This window comes from Boleophthalmus pectinirostris, unplaced genomic scaffold (assembly GCF_026225935.1).
Source record: "Boleophthalmus pectinirostris isolate CB_2022bp ecotype Guang Dong unplaced genomic scaffold, ASM2622593v1 HiC_scaffold_15, whole genome shotgun sequence".
In the NCBI taxonomy this organism is placed as follows: Eukaryota; Metazoa; Chordata; class Actinopteri; order Gobiiformes; family Gobiidae; genus Boleophthalmus; species Boleophthalmus pectinirostris.
This window is the reverse complement of record NW_026571070.1, coordinates 24,079,698-24,098,435: the sequence shown is the minus strand read 5'-3', so window position 1 is coordinate 24,098,435 and position 18,738 is coordinate 24,079,698. Positions and strand designations below refer to the sequence as shown.

The 18,738-nt window shown below is 39.1% G+C and overlaps 1 long non-coding RNA gene across 6 annotated transcripts in view; it reads right to left on the bottom strand.

Moving 5' to 3' along the window:
• LOC129408153 (uncharacterized) overlaps nt 1-18,738 on the bottom strand; it is a 39,684-nt gene that overhangs the window by 11,274 nt on the left and 9,672 nt on the right. The window contains exons 1-2 of one of the 6 annotated variants that reach the window (XR_008631845.1): nt 17,575-17,711; nt 16,940-17,050 (exon numbers count right to left, since the gene is read on the bottom strand). The exons of 4 other annotated variants lie outside the window; for them this stretch is intronic. This is a non-coding gene — a long non-coding RNA (uncharacterized LOC129408153). Of the gene's footprint in view, nt 1-16,939; nt 17,051-17,574; nt 17,712-18,738 lie in introns of those variants that run through there. One more of the 6 variants, XR_008631841.1, reaches the window with a different exon arrangement.

The window sequence follows — 18,738 nt, the reverse complement described above, 5'->3', positions numbered from 1 at the left end:
ACATCTTGGTACAAAATAGAAAACAATTATAATATGTGATCAGGTTAGGACAGAGTGGGTAAAAAATCAACTGACAACATTTTTAAATAGATTGTGAAAATTGCTATAACAGGTCTGTTCACCGAGTTAGGCCATTTAAAATTTGGCTAAAAATGTTGCAATTGTCTGTTTAGTTTCTTGATCAGACTGAAGATTTTTGGAAAACTCTACTCACTAATATTAAATTCCAAATTTCAATTTCAAAATTAAAAAGGTGCATTAACTTTGATTAAAAAGTCTCCACGCATGTCTCCATGGAGATAATACTGCTTTGTCTGGAATACTCTACAGTACAGTACGGCATTATACTCATCTATCTCCATAAAGATGTGACAGTGACTGGTCAAATTACAGGTCATATCTGTGGAGAGGCGAGCCCACAATAACATCATGGAGACAACAGGCAACGGATTCTCCACCAAAAAGTTACATATGTGACTTTATGTTCACAGTACATTAAAAGGCCCATGTTACGCTATTTTCTGATCTATGTTATAGTGTTATTTCCTCATAACAAAACATATCGAGAGTTGTGTTTTGTTTCATTCACACATGTTTAACACACAGACCCTGGATATTTAGACTGAGTTCTTCGCTCAAACAGAAAACACTCTGTTCCACCTTGTCATGTGGTAATACAGGAGATTCTCCACAGTGTTATTAAACTCCGCACACCTTCACGAGAATAATTTGGATGATTTCAGCCCTGGAATTGCCAGTCTCTACTGACATCACACGGTCGATCAGAGCCTTTTGAGTTTTGGAGATGCAGACAGACTAAGACCCCATTTACATTGAAACAAATCCACGTATCACCGTATCAGAAATGGTTTGCGTCCACACACGTCATTTCTGTGTCCGCAAGCCTTCCCTATCCACAAAGCTTTGAGCATATTTGTTTACATTTTACAGAAACAAAACTTAAAACCGCATGTCTAATTAGCATAAATTACGCACTCAAAAAACAGTTCGCTATTGTGTGCTGATGCGGTTCAGCTTCTGTCGAACTAAAGGACACGACTCAGTGGAATATGAGTGTTCTTTTAGTGACAGAGAGGTGTTCTCCTGATGGTGAGTCTGTTCTGTGCTTCTATCGCGTTGGAGATGGTTCAGGTTAAGCTTTTCAGAAATTATACGTCTGCAGGTCATACGCACAGACCGTATATATGAATGGACATATATCCTAGCCTCTTAGCATTTTGGCGGATCAGATCTATACTCAAATGAATTCATGGGAGTTGGCGGCCCCAGATCGTTCCGTCTCTGAAGCCGTTTTCAATTAGTGTGGACGAACACTGCATCCACAATGAAAACGACTCGAATATGTACTAGTGTGGACAGAGCCTAATAATAAAGGGTTACTCAAACAAGTGTGAATGAAATAAAGCACAACTCCAGGTATGTTTTTGATGAGGTAACAATATTATAACATGGCTCTTGTTCTCTCTAAAACTCACAAGAGTGAATTTTGCATAATACAATACCTTTAACTATTCACTTTTACATGCATTCTAGGTAGGCACTTAGGAGCTAGAATACACCATACTCCATCCCTACAGACCCAGGCACTAACCATTCTGCCACCAAGCACGCACCTCCTACATTCCCCTGAAATCCCTCTGCACACCGCACTGTAAACTAGCAAAGGGGCAGGTTGAGGCCACCTTTGCAAACACCAGGAGTAAGCCCTGCTATGTTCTCACCTCTTTACGCAACCCATTGCAAATTATATAATCTCACACATACTTGAGCTCGTCACACATTTTAGCCTCTGGTAATTGGCTAATTGCTGCAGATCCTAGCATAGAGACGAGACAAAAGGGAAGTGATCTGGGATTAAGCAGTTTTCAGTCACTAGGCCAAAACTGTGCCAGATCAAGCAAGCGGTGGCTCATTCATAAACTGAGAGCTGTGTCTGGTAATGTAGTCCCTCTGTAAACTCATGTTAGAAACTGTACTGATTAAATATTTTCACTTTCCACTTTTCACTGATGTAAACATGAATTAGAGAGGCAAAAACTCCGACCGCCAGCGTCACGGTAATGAGCCACTGCTTGTAGATGTTAAAACGAAGTAAACAGCTAAACCAGACAGAGCCATGTATTCAGTAAAGCAGTGCAGAGGAGTGCCAGAATACATGACATAGTGTTCAAATATGCAAAACAAGATTTATAGAGACTGCAGAAACAAACTCTTCCCACTCGTTTTTAAGATACATGAGACGGGTTTTGAAAAGTCAACACATTTCCATTTTTTTTTTTTTGAAAGCTTCATTCTTGAAAAAGCTAGGTATGCAAGCTATGATGACGTAACTGTCCTTGCACTTATCGCACCTTTAAAGTGATTTAATATATAATCTTTATATATGTAATATGTATATTTCTGAGAGAGTCCACCATCTGCTTGTCCCCATAGAGAGGTTATTGCTTTTACCTGGAATGTTCCGCAATATGGAATTAAATCTCTATGATATGCATGGAAACAAGATGGTGACACGATATCTATTGTATACAGTGATTTTTAATGTCATACTGTGGAATATTCCAGGCAAACAAGAACGTCTCAGTGGAATCTATCAGATGGCAGACTCTCCATCAGAAAAGTAACTTTAAAATATTTTTGGCTAGCACAAAAACACAAGAATTCTTGAATGAATTACCCCTATTTCACATATATAATACACTATTATTAATACTATTATTTTGAAAATGTGTCTGGCATTTATATAAAAGTAGAGTTGACATGCAATAGAAAATATTGATTAGACTCAGATAACCAGCCAATTTAATTTAAATCTATACCAATAATACTACTAGATGTGTAAAGATTGTATTTTAATTATACTTTCTCTGATTGCTTCTTCAAACTGAAATATATACAACATGATTTGCAACCACCTTCATGAAATATGCATTAAGTCATTAGCTACTGGAGTGCTTTGGTGGTCAAAGTAAAGTGCACTGTCCCTTTAAGGGCAACCAGCGTGACAGTTGTAACTCAAGGTACTTCCCAACCACAAAGCACACCAGGGGCCCAGTCGGGGTAGCTGTCCTCTCTGACAGTAAAAACATTACTCTCACTATAAAGGCCACTGTACACTGCATCACTCCAGTAGGCTGGGTTCACGTGACACCACAACACCTATATTTAAACATTGAACTGGAGGACATGTCAAAATTCTATAGTGGAATTAATGTTGTGTCAAAATGCATTATTATTTTTTTTTACTGCTGTATTGTTAATATGTCAAATATCTCTAAATTACTCAGCCTATCCACATGAAACTAAAACTAGCACAAAGTTTAACGTCTTCTTATAAACAATTGTTTTTTTCACACTAGCTTCAGGAAATGGTACTAATGTTCAACCCCAAGGAAGTGATTGTTGTCAGTTTAAAGGACTTCAAGCTATAAAATTAATCTGGTAAGACTTGTGACAAAAAATGATCAACAATTGTGGATCATAAGTTTGGATATTTCTTTCCAAAACAGTACATCTCCCATAGAGTTAAACCGGCCTCTGCAATCCATCTGAAAGTATGAAATCATCAAATTCTAAAACTTGAACGCAACCTGTAGAGTTCAGCTGTGGAGAGAGAAAAGCAGGGAGGGGGGTCTGCAAAAACCAACCCCATGCAAAAGAGAGAAGAAGAAAAAACAGGTTTAGGGTTGCGATATGACTGTGCATAAAAAGCAAGCTATCAAACTGAACCATGAAATTAAAATGCGTTTTTCGCTATGAGTATATATAGCGGTGAGTGTAGTCAGGGAGAGGGACACAGGGTTCGAACAGAGATGCGAGTAAAAACACCATAAAATCATAAAAGTCAACAAATAGCTAGAAAACTCAGTGACCCAAGTGTTTTATTTCAAAGAGAGCTTAAAGAGGCACCCAGGTCATCTCTGCTTACCGAAGGAGTTTGTGACACTATTGAAATCCACCTCTACTTCCTCTGCACCTCTCACTTTGGGAATGCAAAAAACGAATGGTGGCGGAGGTTTTGGGTCTTCTCAGATTTAAAAACACCAACATGAAAGAGGGGACTTTACCCTGTTTACTGATGAGTGGAATAACAGAAGTGGGACTAGTCAAAAAAACAGGTCAGGTGGGAGGAAAATTAGAATACATTCACCTGATAGCTGACAGTGCTTATGTCATTTAGACTTTGTTGACAAGATACTAAAACTCAAAATAGGGCTGAGCAGTAGTTTCAAGGTAACTGAATTTATGAACTATAGTCTCCAATGGGACAATTTTTCTTTTTTCTTTTGGTGAAGTTTATAGTTGGACATAGGCAGCAGATATGACATGCATAGAGGTATTTTAAATAATACCTAGCAACCATAATGTTAACAAGGGCCAAACATGTCTAGACTGTGCAATAGCTATGATTAGAGTTACAAATAAAACATTTAGTTAACTTAAATGAAGGTTTAACCTTTCAGAAAAATGCCTTTCTTGGGCGTAAATTGTCTCTGAATTTGGGTGGAATTTTCAGTGTACTTTCTCACTTTTTTTTTTCCCCCACACAAACTGCCATTAAACTGAAGTAAAACTAAGACCAATATTTACCACAAGTACTATTCAACCGAACCAAGAAAAACATGAAAACCTGTCAAATCCAAATGTTATTGTCACCAGGCAGGATTCAACTGACTTCTCTAGCATCACTCACTAATCTATTTATAAAGTACAGCATCTACCCAACATTCCTAACTTAAATTCATTTTCACATTAATACAATTTAGCTCATATACAAAGCATTTCAACTTCTTGGCCTTATCAGTACTTCCGTCATGGCCCTATTTTTAAAGCATTATGTAGGTCGCTTAGGGGTGCGCTCCTTGTGATGTGGGGTCTCTCTGAAGGCAGTCACATTATCACATTGTGTGTGTGTGTGTGTGTGTGTGTATGAAGGGTGTATTTTTGGGGCTCTGACACACTGTTAGGAAGAGGTGGGTGAGGTGGTAATAGACATAACCTCCCTGGCACCACGCCCAGTTTGCTCACGTGACCGGGTCACTATTTTGACATTTTGGGTGGGTTCCACAGTGCCTCTTGGCTAAAGCTATAGTCACATGGACCTTTATGGGATGCTGTCATATCTCTGATCCCACTTCCATTTAAGCACGGCAGCTATTTATACACTATAAGAGGCAAACAGCACACAGCCACCCAGCTAAAACTATGAGTGGGCGATAATGACAGAAACTGATAAATTATTTGCATTTTGTCATATTTACTTTTGCAGCTTGTAAATGTGGCATTGCGGTTTTCTAATATTAGTTTGTGACAGAAAAGTCAAAACCAATGAATTTAGATTGTCAGAGTTTGTCATCTGTCTTCTTCTCATGAGCTCAATTTACATTTTACTCATTTACAGTCATTCCCCATTTTGTGTTACTTAAACCACAATGTACAAAGGGGACAATCATTATTATGTAATACTAGCCTGAATTAATGAATATATCAATGAACTAATGAACGATGATCTACTATAAAATAAAAACATGTCATCTTTAAATACATGTTTTAAATACATTTGCATCAGACAGAATGTAGGGATACATTTTTGGAAGTATCAGCAACCCCAAAATGCAGGAAGAGCTCCTCCATGTTTATAATGTCCATTCATCTTCACTAGACTCATTACGATCACATGGAACAGTGGCATTTACAGAGAGGCATCTCCACTTTGAAGATACTTAAGCAGTGTTAATAACCTCATTTGCCCTTCTGTCCAGATCACTGCAGAGGGAAAGCACTAAGAAAGTGTAGAAAGTAAAGTGTAGAATTTTCACAATTTTAGTTTGTACCTTTTCGATTTAGCACTTTTCTGTAGATTTCAGTTTAACAATATTATCTTGCAGACGATATATCTCCCGACAGCCTCTAGCTAAAACGCTCAGGTATGCATCCAAGCTCGCGTGACATTTCCCAAAGACATTGGGGCCTGGTCTGGAGACGCACAGCTCCTCTGATGTGGAGAAAAGCAGGTCACTATGACGATAACAAATGTGCTGGGAGGGATAGGCTCTGCCACAATAGGTCAGCACAGAGCAGAGCTTGGCTGGGCTCCACACCGCCTCCTCCTCGGACGCCACACATTGGCCTGGTTTCTTGGTTTCTTAAAGAGTTGGAGGCGAAATGTCCTTCAGAAACAACCTGCTCCTCTGGTGATTAATTCTACTGGCCCCGTCATCTGCAGGAAGTCACCCAAGAAATGCAGGCCTAAACGGAGTGGACAGGGAAGAGGGTGCTCCAGGGAGAATAGCTGTATGGGTGTAATAATGATCTCAAGGGGAGTGTTTTAGGTAAACTTTGCATCTGAATATAGTATGCAAATTAGGAGGAAGCCAATATTACTCTCTCTGGGTTTTAGACGAAGACCCTGAACATGAGATTTTTGCATGCTATCTGCATCTAATGACAAAGTATTATATTGTTTGACAATCAGGAAGTGCAGGTTAGTATGCTAGTAGGGTAAAGGGAGCAAGAAAAATGGTAAGTGTTAAAAGATATACTGTGTAACTTTATGGAGGAACATCTGCTACACCCTTGTCTCCATTTAGATGTTAATGTTTTTCTTTGAGAGTTCCACAGTATGGCATTAAACGTATCTATCTCTATGAAGACAAGCCATGCTGCAGGTCAGATCTGTGGAGAGGCAAGTCCATTTGCAGTTAGATGGTTTTCAAGTTATTTTTGAGTATTAAAAATACCAGTAGTTAAAGTAGTAAAGTAGATTCAATGCCATATTATGGAACATTCTAGATCAATAAATAACATCTCTTTGGAGACAGGCAATGGACCCTGCACTATTTTCTCGTTTGATTAGCTTATTTAATATGCTGATGTGTGTTGTGGGGTGTGTTATCTGATGAACATGATGGAGCTTTTAACTAGTACCACAACCAGTTTAACATTTGTGGATTTCGCTTTTGAAAACCAAAACAGTAAAAACAAAATGAAGCAGTTCTAACATACTTTGACAGTGACTTTTGTTCCAGTTGGCATAGCAAAAAGTCATATTTAGGGAAAATGTATCTACAAAAAAAATCTCAAAAACAATTGCTCAGCGGTTTTGGTCATTTATGTCAAAAAATAAACTGTTACAAATAACATTGTGGTATATCACTTTATCCATTTCCTTACATGTCAGGCTACTCTCCAATTTGCAATCACATCCCATTTAACCACCACATAATTCTAAGTAACGAACGCTCTAAACTTATATCATGTTAACATGCTTAAGTTCACATCTTGGACCGTAGCCACCATCACGACTGGTTTCCGAGTACCAGTGTTCCACGAAGGCCCCTTCCCTCTTCCGCTATTTAAATCCCTGCTCTGGAGTCATGGTATGGGGCCGGAGCATGCGATCTGCCTGTGACTGAGTGAGAGCAGCGTCAGCCCCTTTGAGTCAGGCGTTACTAAACACGGCCTGGTCCAGTTGCTCCACATCCTGCACTGTAACGTGAACTCAAAAGAATGTCAGGACCACAGAGCTGTCCAGCCCCCATCACAGGCAAGTCTCTCAACAACAACAAGCTCATTACCCCGAACCTCTTGACCATGGCGACACGTTTAAGGGCAACCAGAGGAAAAAAATGGAAGGGCAAAGTGGTGGGCCAGACGTGAAGACCACACAGGAGACTATGGATCATTTGTAGGGAGAACGTGCTAATGACTTAAAGGAAGTGTGTGTCAGATTTTTATTTTAAGTTCCATAAACCATAAATCTGTGGGCTCATTTATTTGGTGTTTTGGTTCTCAAGATGATTCTTCAATCAGAAAGTACAATGAGCCTCACATAAGTCTCTCATTTGGGTTGCCAGTTTCAATACTGCAATCCACTTGGTTTAAACCTAAAAGGACTCATTAATTAGTGCCTCTGCTGTTGCCATATATGCTGTCCTTATACTGTGAATGAGAAAAACTTGTATGAGTCCTCTATATGCAGGTTAAGGCACGTGCCATCCAGGTTCACTTGTGAGTTTAAAAGTTCTTTAAAGGGCTTATTTTACACAAAAATGACTCTTGTGAGCTTTAAGCCATGTGATAATGGTGTGTCCACATCAAAAACATACCTGGGGTTGTATTTTGATTCATTCACATGTTTGAGAAACTCAAAATGCTGTTTCACCTTGTGATGAAGCGATACTTTTCTTAAGGTAAAAGGTACAGTAGTGGTTAAGTAGAGACTGGCAAATCCAGGGCTAAAATTATCTAAATAATTTTAGTGAAGGTGTAGAGTTTAAAAACCGAGTGGAGCACTTCCTCTATCACCACATGACATCACAAGGTAGAACATAGTGCTAATCCTAACCCTAAAGTTGTGGGGTTACATATGTGAATGAGACAAAAAAAATAAATAAAATCCAGGCATGTTTGTCATGAGGAAAACCATGATAACACAGACAAGAAAATAGTGTAATATGGGCCCTTCAAAGACCACAGGCTACATACACCTCCTTTAAAACCATAGTTATAATACATTTTGAACAAAACAAAGACAAATTTGTTTCATTACAAATGATTAAAACCTGTCCTGTGGGAAATGTGTCTCATCCCATTCCAAATGATCTGACAAGCACACTGGACACAAAGTGAATCATAAGACAGTTCACGTACTTTACCTAATATTCATAGAAAATTCTAGGGTAACAGTGAAGCACTGGGTTGAGGTGGAGCTGACTCAGTGACTGTGGCAATCTGACCAACAAAAGGACAAGAAAAAAAGAAGTATCATCTTTACTCAGTCTGACACCATTTGAAACATGTTTAAGGCGAGTTGGCACTTCAGATCAAAAGGCAACTCAAGTGTTTTTGACCTATCACAGGTTTTATTGTCATTCTTAAAAACTCAAAGCTCACCTCTGCAGCTAAAACGTCTAGTGTTGGAAATGTGTGCTTTCATCTTCCCGCAAACCCGAGTGCTACTTTAGTAAATTCACCAAAAGTACTGCTGTTTGATCTGTCTGTCCTGTTCACTCAGCCATGTTTTACACTGCTGTTTTACACTGTCTCTATTCTCTATCAAATAGTGTACGGTACTTGTGAATCTATGAAGTACCTTACAAAATGTGACACTCCTTAAAAAGGTCCTGCACCCAATTTCTTTCTTTTTCTATGTGAAGGTCTTGCCCTAGTAACATTGTATTGCATAAGCAGCGATTGAGGTCAAAATAAGTCCTCTGTGTACTGTCTGCACCTGAATTATAAAAGCATGTAAAGTCATTGTGGTGACTAATTAGGATTCAGAATGTATGAAGGTCAATGACAATCAGGTACAGCACCTTTAATCTGGTTAATTTTTATGGAAGAGTACCAACAGGTCCATGGTCTGCATTTGCCCAGTTGAGATGCTCTCACATAAACCCAAAGGTTGCCAGTGTTGCATTGAGCAAAACACTTCCTGCACTTGAGTGTATGGTTTATAATCAAAATACTGCAAAAAATGAAACTGGTTAATGGTCACTTTTTTATATATAGTACTTTTCCACCTTCAAGGCACTTTACATCAAGGAACCACTTACCCATTCACAAATACACTCAGAAACCCCCAGTGTATGCAGACGCTGGAGGCGTGATTGGTTAAGATGTTAAATGTCTTGCCCAAGGACACAACAACATTCATCTGTGGAAGCTGGAATAGCACCACCAACCTGTCTGAGAGTGGGCTCCAAACCACCAACCTTTGAATTAGAGGACAAACACACTATCAACTGTCACCAATCTACAAAAGTCTTCTTTAGGACTGGCACAATAGTGTCTCAGTATTATCGGGAAACTGATAATTCACAAAATACAGAGAATTAAGTTTTTACCAACTCAACTCGTGCACTCATAGCCTATTGTCTACTGTTTATAGTGACAGAAAAGCACAGGGATGAAACCTAATCTGACAGTAAATAATGGATGATTCATGTCTGAGAAAGACTATAACAAATTTCAACAGTTCAAGATTTCAGAGGATGCAGCAGGGCAGCCTTGTCACTTAGCACCAGAGCCAGAGCGGGTCCAGGGCCAGACCTCTGTGCTCCTGGCTCATTAGTACTGTGTGTGTATGAGAGATTACACTGACACACTGACCCACAGCTGCTCAAGGAGAGGCCAGCAGGCAAGACGAGCTGTTCCCTGCCACTTCCTCATTCACTCATTCATAACTGAGCCCTCATCGAACCTGCTTTTACCATGCATTCACCCGGCTAATACCAAGTCACCAAAAACCACACGTGTTTGATTATTAAGGCAGATTTTTGTGCAATCTTCCTGCCCCGAGTCAAAAGTTACAAAACGAAACCGGTACTGAGAAATGAATGGCGCTTTTCAAGTCTACTTTGAAATGTCTTGGATCGAAGTGAACAGCTGATGCAGACGGCGTGGCGAATCAAGATGCTATCAGGTTCAAGGTGTGTGTGTGTGTGTGTGTGTGTGTGAGGAAAGAGGCGGGAGGAAGGGGTATAGTTAGGGAAGCATTTGCACGAGGAGTCAGTGAAGTCATCATCACAGCTGCTCTGCCACAGCGGGCCCCGTGGATGGCCGGCTCCCAGCTGAGGGCCGTAAATTCAGCGCGTAAAAAGGGAGACAAAGGCGGTCGCTCCACTCAACAGGTGCAGGGGCCCGGATGAATGGACACGGGGTTCTTGTCGTTTTTTCAGGCATCGCTCGATCTGAGGGAGAGCGCTCGGCCGTTAAAATTTGATTCTCGAAGTGGCTCTGACTGAGATTGGCATATGTGGTTGATTGCAGGCTGTGCAATCTTGGACAGTGTGAATAATGTTAACGCATGCTTCTGCGCAATGGATGAAATTTTCTTTTGCCATTATCATGGCCAAAAAAAAATAAATAAATTATTAATAGGGATGTATAGGAATTATCTATTTATGTATCGCAAGGTCTGATATTTATTGTGATATTGTGGAGAGGCTAACAGAACTGTACATATGTTACTTTTTGTGGTGCGGCAGCAGCTCAGTTGGTAGAACGTTTGTCCGCTGATCTGAAGGTTGGCAGTTTGAATCTCACGCTCGACATAAAAAAACAAAAAATAAAATACATAATTAGTTGAGTGGTCAGATCCACTGACTCACAGGGTGGCGGTGCAATTCTAGCTCCCACAGATGAATGTTGTCGTTGTGTACTTGGGCAAGACACTTAACCCACCTCGCTCCCAGTGTCTGTACACTGGTGTATGATTGTGTGTGTGAATGGGTGGGTGTTTCCTTGTTGTAAAGAGCTTCGAGTGCCTTGAAGGTGAAAAAGCGCTATATAAATGTGACCACTTACCATTAAAAATACCTTGACCAAGACTTTTGTATAAATCATTAGTGCCATAACTCCAAGAACTATGATAGAAAAGATATTTCTTTATGTTGTCTGGACTGTAATGGATAATGTTCTATGCAGTTTCCTATGCTTATTAGCTACTGCTACAATAAAACAATGACATTAATAAGGAGAGAGACTTGTAATTTGATATATTGTGACAGCCCTGACTTGTGATATGATATTTCGGCTATAGTTACATCCCTAATTAACAACAACATAGAAATAATTATTGAAATTGCTTTGATTTAAACAAGGGACAAGTTTTTCTCTTTGCTTTTCAAATCGTAATTAACAATATTACTGTTTCTAATTGACTAAGACTCATACTTCAAACATCTAACACTGATGCTTTGTAGTGTCTTTTCTCCCTGTTCATTACATTTACAATCAAGCTAACAACAGAAATTATATGGCAAATTGACATTTTGTGATGACAGTGGCTCAACAGATATTTAAAATGTGAACTGATTTAATACTGATCATTTGGGGAGTTAATGCATTATTTAAGAGTTCTAGTTGCCATGTAAACAAGGCAACTAGAACCAATATTGCAACAAAATATATTCATCAATGCCTTTTTTTCCCCTTTTTTTTTTAACAGAAAAAAAACCCCAAGACAACCTAGAGGCTGATGGTCCTATAACAGCTGCTGCTGAACCTTGGACTCCTTTGGCCATTTTGAGTCAAAGTGCCACTTGTGGGCTTCCCTCAGATGTGTCACATGATCCGCCCTCGTAAAAGTGAAACAGTAACCACATTCCAGAGCACGCTGCTGCCCATGAATAATACATGAAGGATTATCTACTAGCTCAATTCATCCAGGCTTAATTTACAGACACACAACAGCTGGAGTAATAGTATTTACTTTAAGACTCATTTTTCTAAATCTGCATTAATAGTATACATTAATTATAAATACATTTCTAACAAGTTTTTATGCCAAAAAAACTACATTTTTCTATAGCTCAAGACTTTTCCAAAACTATTCTGGAACAAGTTCAGTACAAGTCTTAGTACTGATTTTGCCTGGCAAATGAGTCAAAAGTGAACATGCATTTAGAATAGACTTTTTCCAATGATGGTAAATGGTTAAATTTTTATACAAAAAACAACAAAAACAAAACAAAAAAAACTATGATTTACAACTCAATAGTGTTTAGTGTTTTGAGCATTGATTCTGCAGAAATCTGCAATGTTTTCAGCCCCCTGTGAGATTTTTTCCCTTTATTTTCCCCCGATATGCATGTCCCCGATTAGCTAATCCCCATTCAAAAACAGGGAGAGACACTGGTGACCAGACTCACATCTTTGTAAAGTATTTTATGAAGTGTGTATTCTGGATCCCAGGCAAATACTGATTAGTATCAGAGTATAGATTTTTTGACAGATGAATAGTTAAATGTTAATTTGGTCAAAAACACATTGCATTAGCAGCACACTGAAGGTGGACTGGGCATGAAAATGATCCAAATTACATTAGTGAAGGTGTGGGTATATTCAAAATATGTTAAGAAACAAAATAATTAATAAAAAATAAAATTAACAAAAAGAGACAAATGCTAATAGAGTGTATGATATGATATCCCATAAAAATGTGCAAATGAAATGGAACAATACTTAGTACTAATACTTACTTAGCCTGAGACCATTAGGGCAGAGGAGAGTCCAAATGACTTTCTCTACACATAAGTTTGAACTTGTAACTTAACTAGAGAGACAACCTTGAGCACATTAATTAAGTCTAGTTATGACACATCCTGTATGTAGTTATGCATTCCTCCTAGATGATAAACATCTTTATATTTTCACATTCCACTAACAGCGTGCATCGTGCATATCAGCCATCATTCAGCTATGACATTTCTGATGGAGTTTATGGCATTTTCGTAACAGCGTTTTGGTGACATATTAAGGCAAAACAGTAAAACCAATTTTGAACCAGGGTCATGCCAGGTCATGGTGCAGCCCACAAAAGCCCCTGGCAGCTTGTCTCTCAACTTCCTGTGTAAAAAGTACATTTGTGTGAAATTGTTGCGAGACACAGAAGCATATGATCTGTATGAAATATTAGTCTCCGAGCATTACAAGAGGCCCCGTCCTCCGGAACAGTCCAGGAATCCCACCAGTCGCACGCACTTTCATCTCCACTTCCACTCATTAGGACAAATTTAATAAAAGAACAACACGGCACTCACACTGACACTGCACATCACATTTCCGTTTTTAAAAAGGATGCAATTATCTATGATTCAATTTACAGCACCAAAAAATCTCAAATATTTCCGTAAGCTATTTTTAGAGAAGCTATACACTTATTGACCCATGTGTGAACCAGCTGATAACGATAACTTTTACAGGAAATGATTTATGTCACCGTCAAGAGAGATTTGTATTTATGTATATTTTTGGAGCTCCGCAAGGCAGCAGGTGACAAGATAACGGCTCTCACTCAAGCGCTCACGGCTCCTGTTCCTATGACAATCAAACATACCATGCTGACACTTCACAAATGAACTTCCAAGAGCGCCTGCAATCTCCCGCTTTCATCTGCAGCCAGGAATATCGTAAAACACTTAAGTGGATCCAAAATGGCCGCATAGTTTCACAGGGTTGACAGTAATAAAGGAGGCCAAAAAGGAAATCAGGGGTCAAAAGTCGGCACCTCTGAAACCAAAATGACTGAACACAAAATAAGTGGAGCGTTCCCAGGTCTCTCGGGTGGACTTATGCTTGAAATGGCTTTGCCTGACCCCTGGACATGACCTCTTTCTAGGACCTTTAACCTCTAAGGCGCTAATGTCCAGTTACATGTGTGTATGACATAATCAAGGGACCAGCTTGTATGTACTCAAAAGGCATGTACTGACTCAGCTTTGTCACTCCTGAGATTACAATCCCACCTGTTTAAATTGCAATAAACCTGTTTTGCAAGTAAGAAAGTCAGGAGTAAACTTGTTTCATAATCCTCGATTTCACAATTGTGCATTTTTTCCAAATCTCAGTTATTAAAAACATTAATTAATTTGATTAATTGCCCAGCCCTAATACCTATACAAATACTTGGATTTAGACAACATGCTGATTGAAATGACTGAATTATAAAATGAAAATAAACATTATTTCAGAGCACAATTTTATACGTCAATACATTTAACTTGTTTGGACTCTGAGTATTCCAATTACCTAAAACCAGTATCAGTATTGGTACATTTTCACTTAGCAATACTGGTAGTCATGGGTAGTAAACAGTCACAGCGTGAGTTTAACAATGTTTTTACCACTGAGGTTATAACATCCCTTTGACACCACACTTTGTAAGACCAACTCCAGAGTTGAAAGCATGTGTCCTGTGTGCAAAAAACGTCATTGCCCATTGACAAAAAAAAAACCCCAAAAAAAACAAAACAGTTAGGTGTGTTAGCTAAAAGTGGGTCAAAGTGATTTTCAAAGAAACCCTGCATTCCTTTCCTTTTCACATGTAACTGATTCATGGCTCAGAATATTTTGTATATACTTCTTATAACTGAGCAGGTGATGCGAAGACTATTTCTGATGCCACACCAGGTCCAGCAAAAATATTATTCCATTGCAGTGTGGATAATTGTGCATAATTAATGTCTGTACGCCAATTTTCTTGAGGACTGCTTCAATATGAAACCTTTTATCAGAGTTTCTTTTGAGATTAAGAATTCCCAGAGAGTTATTCCTGTGCCTGCTTTGAACTCAACTGAACGCTGAAGGCTAAATATTTACACGTCAGCCCCTTGTTTGTTTAATGTAACAGCTCCTCTCCCACTGTGGGGTAAATGAAAGAAAAAAGTCTGGAGCAGCTGATGAGTCCCAGGCACATTCACGTGAGCCCGTAATAACCTCCTTTTCAGGACATGGAGCGGAGTGGTCTGTGCGAGCGTGCATGTGAGGCCAGGGAGTGTGCATGAGGCGCTCTGCTCAGTCTGCTGACTCTGCTGTCTCTACTCAAAAGAGGGGATCTGTGCATTTGGGGTCTGGCTCCGGTCCAGGAGATTAGGCAGAGCAGAGGTGCGGGCTGGGCCAGGCGGTGAGGGCATTCCACACAAAGCAGGACAAGAGCATCAGCTGAGAGGGGGCACAGGGTAACAGAGGAGTGATGCGTGAAAGCAGACACCAAAGGCTTGTTTAGAGGCTACTGCGAGTGTGCGAGTCTGCAGGGAGAGTCTTTGGGGGAAGAGCCCAAGGAGAATGAGAATGAAAGGCTTGGCAAATCAAACTAGAGCTGCACAATTAATGTAAGCAAAATTACTACTTGAATTATTGTCATTGCAAAGGCTGCAATTATTTAGATAATAGAATGTCCTATACCTATACAAAGATGTTATAAGGTTCGTGTATTAGCTTCAGTTATCAGTACTCTAAATAGAATCTTATTTTTAAACACATATTGCAAAACCTGTGAGAAAATTATTCTATTAGCTAGGGATGTAACAATAACCGAAATATCGTGATATTGTGGGCTGTCACAGTATATTAAATTACTAATTCCTTCACTTAAATGCACAGTTTTATAGTAGCAACAGATTATGAACATCAGAAACTACATATCCCATGATTCATTTCAGTGAAGAAATATATTTTTTACTTGAATTCTTGGGATTATGACGGAAATAATTCGCACCAAAATCTTGTCATGGTATTTTAAAAGCAAAAAAGTGTCCTATCTACAATTATATTAGCCTCACCAAAATATCGCAATAAATATCATACTGTGAGATGCATATTTTGATAATATCGTAATGAGAGATTTGGATATTGCTACATCCCTACTATTAGGACATAAAAATAATCAAATGTATAGATTTTCCAATTTGTACAGTCTTAAAAGGTGCATTGTGTAACTTTTCTGTTGGAGGATTTGTCAAATGGAGATGTTATTGCTTTGTCTGGAATGCTTCACAGTATGGCATTAAACTTTTCTATCCTCCTGGACACCAAACCAGACCAAGTTACAGGTCAGATCTATGGAGAGGCAACTCCACTCACAGTCCGAATTTTGAGCAAACTTTTTGAGCAATAAAACAACCTGTAATTAAATAAATGTAAGGTTTAATGTCATATCGTGGAACATTCTAAGCAGAGCAATGACGCATTCATAAAAACACAGTGGGCCTTCTTTTGGTCAGGTTCTTCAGCCCCCTTCTGCCTGTGTATATACCCTCCTCACTACATGGCAATACTGCACTTCCCACACTCTTTAATAATGTTTTTTTTTTTTTTTTATCTGGTTACAATGAGTCCCTCACAGCCATATAATCATATAATCCATGTTTAACAAAAATATGAGGTGAATATCCTTTCTATTTCTCCTGTAATGGCAAGATACCAAAATGCTGTTGTGTTATAAAAAGATGGAAAATAACCAAAGCATGCGAGCCAAAACAAAATCATAGTCAATATTTCACTTGTGAATGAACAAAACTGTAAAGCCGTGTGTACGCCGTGTTGTGTGTAATCCTCCATCTGTTTACATTGTAAGCCTAATTCCCTTAAACCGAGCATCTGTTTGACTGGAGTGTGGTCCATTCATACATACGTCATGCATGAAAAACAATCAGGAAAAGGAAGTTCTTAGTGAGTCGAGTGATCCTGGAGGTGTGTCATCTGCAGCCTCTGTCGGAAATGCTTTGGACACGGCATCCATGGACTGAGGCCAAGGAGAAGATGGATAGAGTTACAAAACTATTCACAAGAAATCTTTCATATTACTGGAAAGATCAAGTACCAGTTACTCACTCACTCCAGAGCCAAACTACTAAAGTTACTAAAGAGGGATTGAATTTGAAGTCATTCACATTTGAAATTAGTATTGGATCAAAGTTGTGAGCACTTCGAATAAAAGTAGCTTTAATCAAAAGAAATAAAAAAGGTCTTCAAGAAGGGTTAAGTACCTTGCCCAAAGACACAACAGTAGTATGCACTGGTGGGGTGTGTGATGCTCAACCAGTTGAGCCACTGCCACAGTAAAGACTGAATTGAACTAATAGAAATATGTAATTGAAAAATTACTATCTGAAAGTTGAAAAAAATCCAAGGTACAGCCATGCAAAAACAATGTATGGTGTCTTGCCTAAGGACACAATATTAACAATGAGACATCACAATATCCAGTTTGAGTATTATGATTATTATGAGGATTTTTTTTTGTCTTACAAATATAATTTGACCTACCTGAATAATAACAACTACCAATTCACCGCATAATCTTAACATTTCTACTCGAGGCAAAGATCAGACTACTTTGGTTTAAAGGGTAACTGACAAAATACAAACAAAACAAGTCTATGTCAAATCCTTCAGTTCTCACTCAAAAATGAACCCCTTAAGTGACTAATTCCACCGTTATATGCAACTATAATCTGTGTTACATCAGCAGTAACTGAACTGGCCACTGTTGCTGTCTGATAGTGAAAACAAGAACAACAGTACACACAACCACAGAGGTAAGACACACATCTCAAGTCCCAACCAACCATCTCATTTGTAACTATTAAAGCGCTTGGGCAAAGTTGTGTTAATGTAAAATGTATTAGGAGTCGTGGTGAAGGCTGGCATCTGTTGTGTGAATGAGAGCCTGGTGAAGCATGGCATTGAGCTCAGGATTCTGGTGCCACATTTGTCTCTTTTGGCAAAACGGGCAAATCAGAGCCTTGTGTGAGGGCTGAATTTTAACAAGAAAAAGAGGACTTCTGGCAAATACTAATGTCTGACTAAAGCAGCAAATACTTTCACTTTTAGATAAACGCAATACTTAATACTCAGTCTGTGTGATAAAAGAGAGTGAGAGTGCAGTTAATACACTTTCTCTTGTGGACCTGATGTTTTAGCTTCTTATGTGTTGTTTCTTCAGCTTACTATAACCTGCAGTACACACTGTAGCCCAAATAGGTCACTTCAGCAACCCTAAACTGTCTGAAAATATGATTTAATGTATCAGCATTAAATCATAACAGCAATATGATAATATCTGTACACATGTAGGAGTTTTGAATAATGATGTACTAATAATGTACTAATAATGTACTATCTGTGGGTAGGAAAACAAACAATTTAGACACAATGCAGTGCAAAGCTCTTTGAGATGAGCTGAGGTGCCATTTCTGAGCAAATGAGCAGCAGTCTGTAGTGTTAGAGACAGGCCGGTCTGAGGAAGACTGGCAGGGGTCACCTGTCGGTGAAGTACCTGTACAGGAGCTGTCCAGGAGCTGTGTGCTAGTGCGAGTGCTAGAGAGGTGTGAAAAAGCCAGGGGCCCCAGGGGGCCCATCTGTTGTGAGTGAATAAAGTGTGCTCAGAGGGGGGACTGCAGGCCTGCTCTAAACTCCAGGCAGCAGACA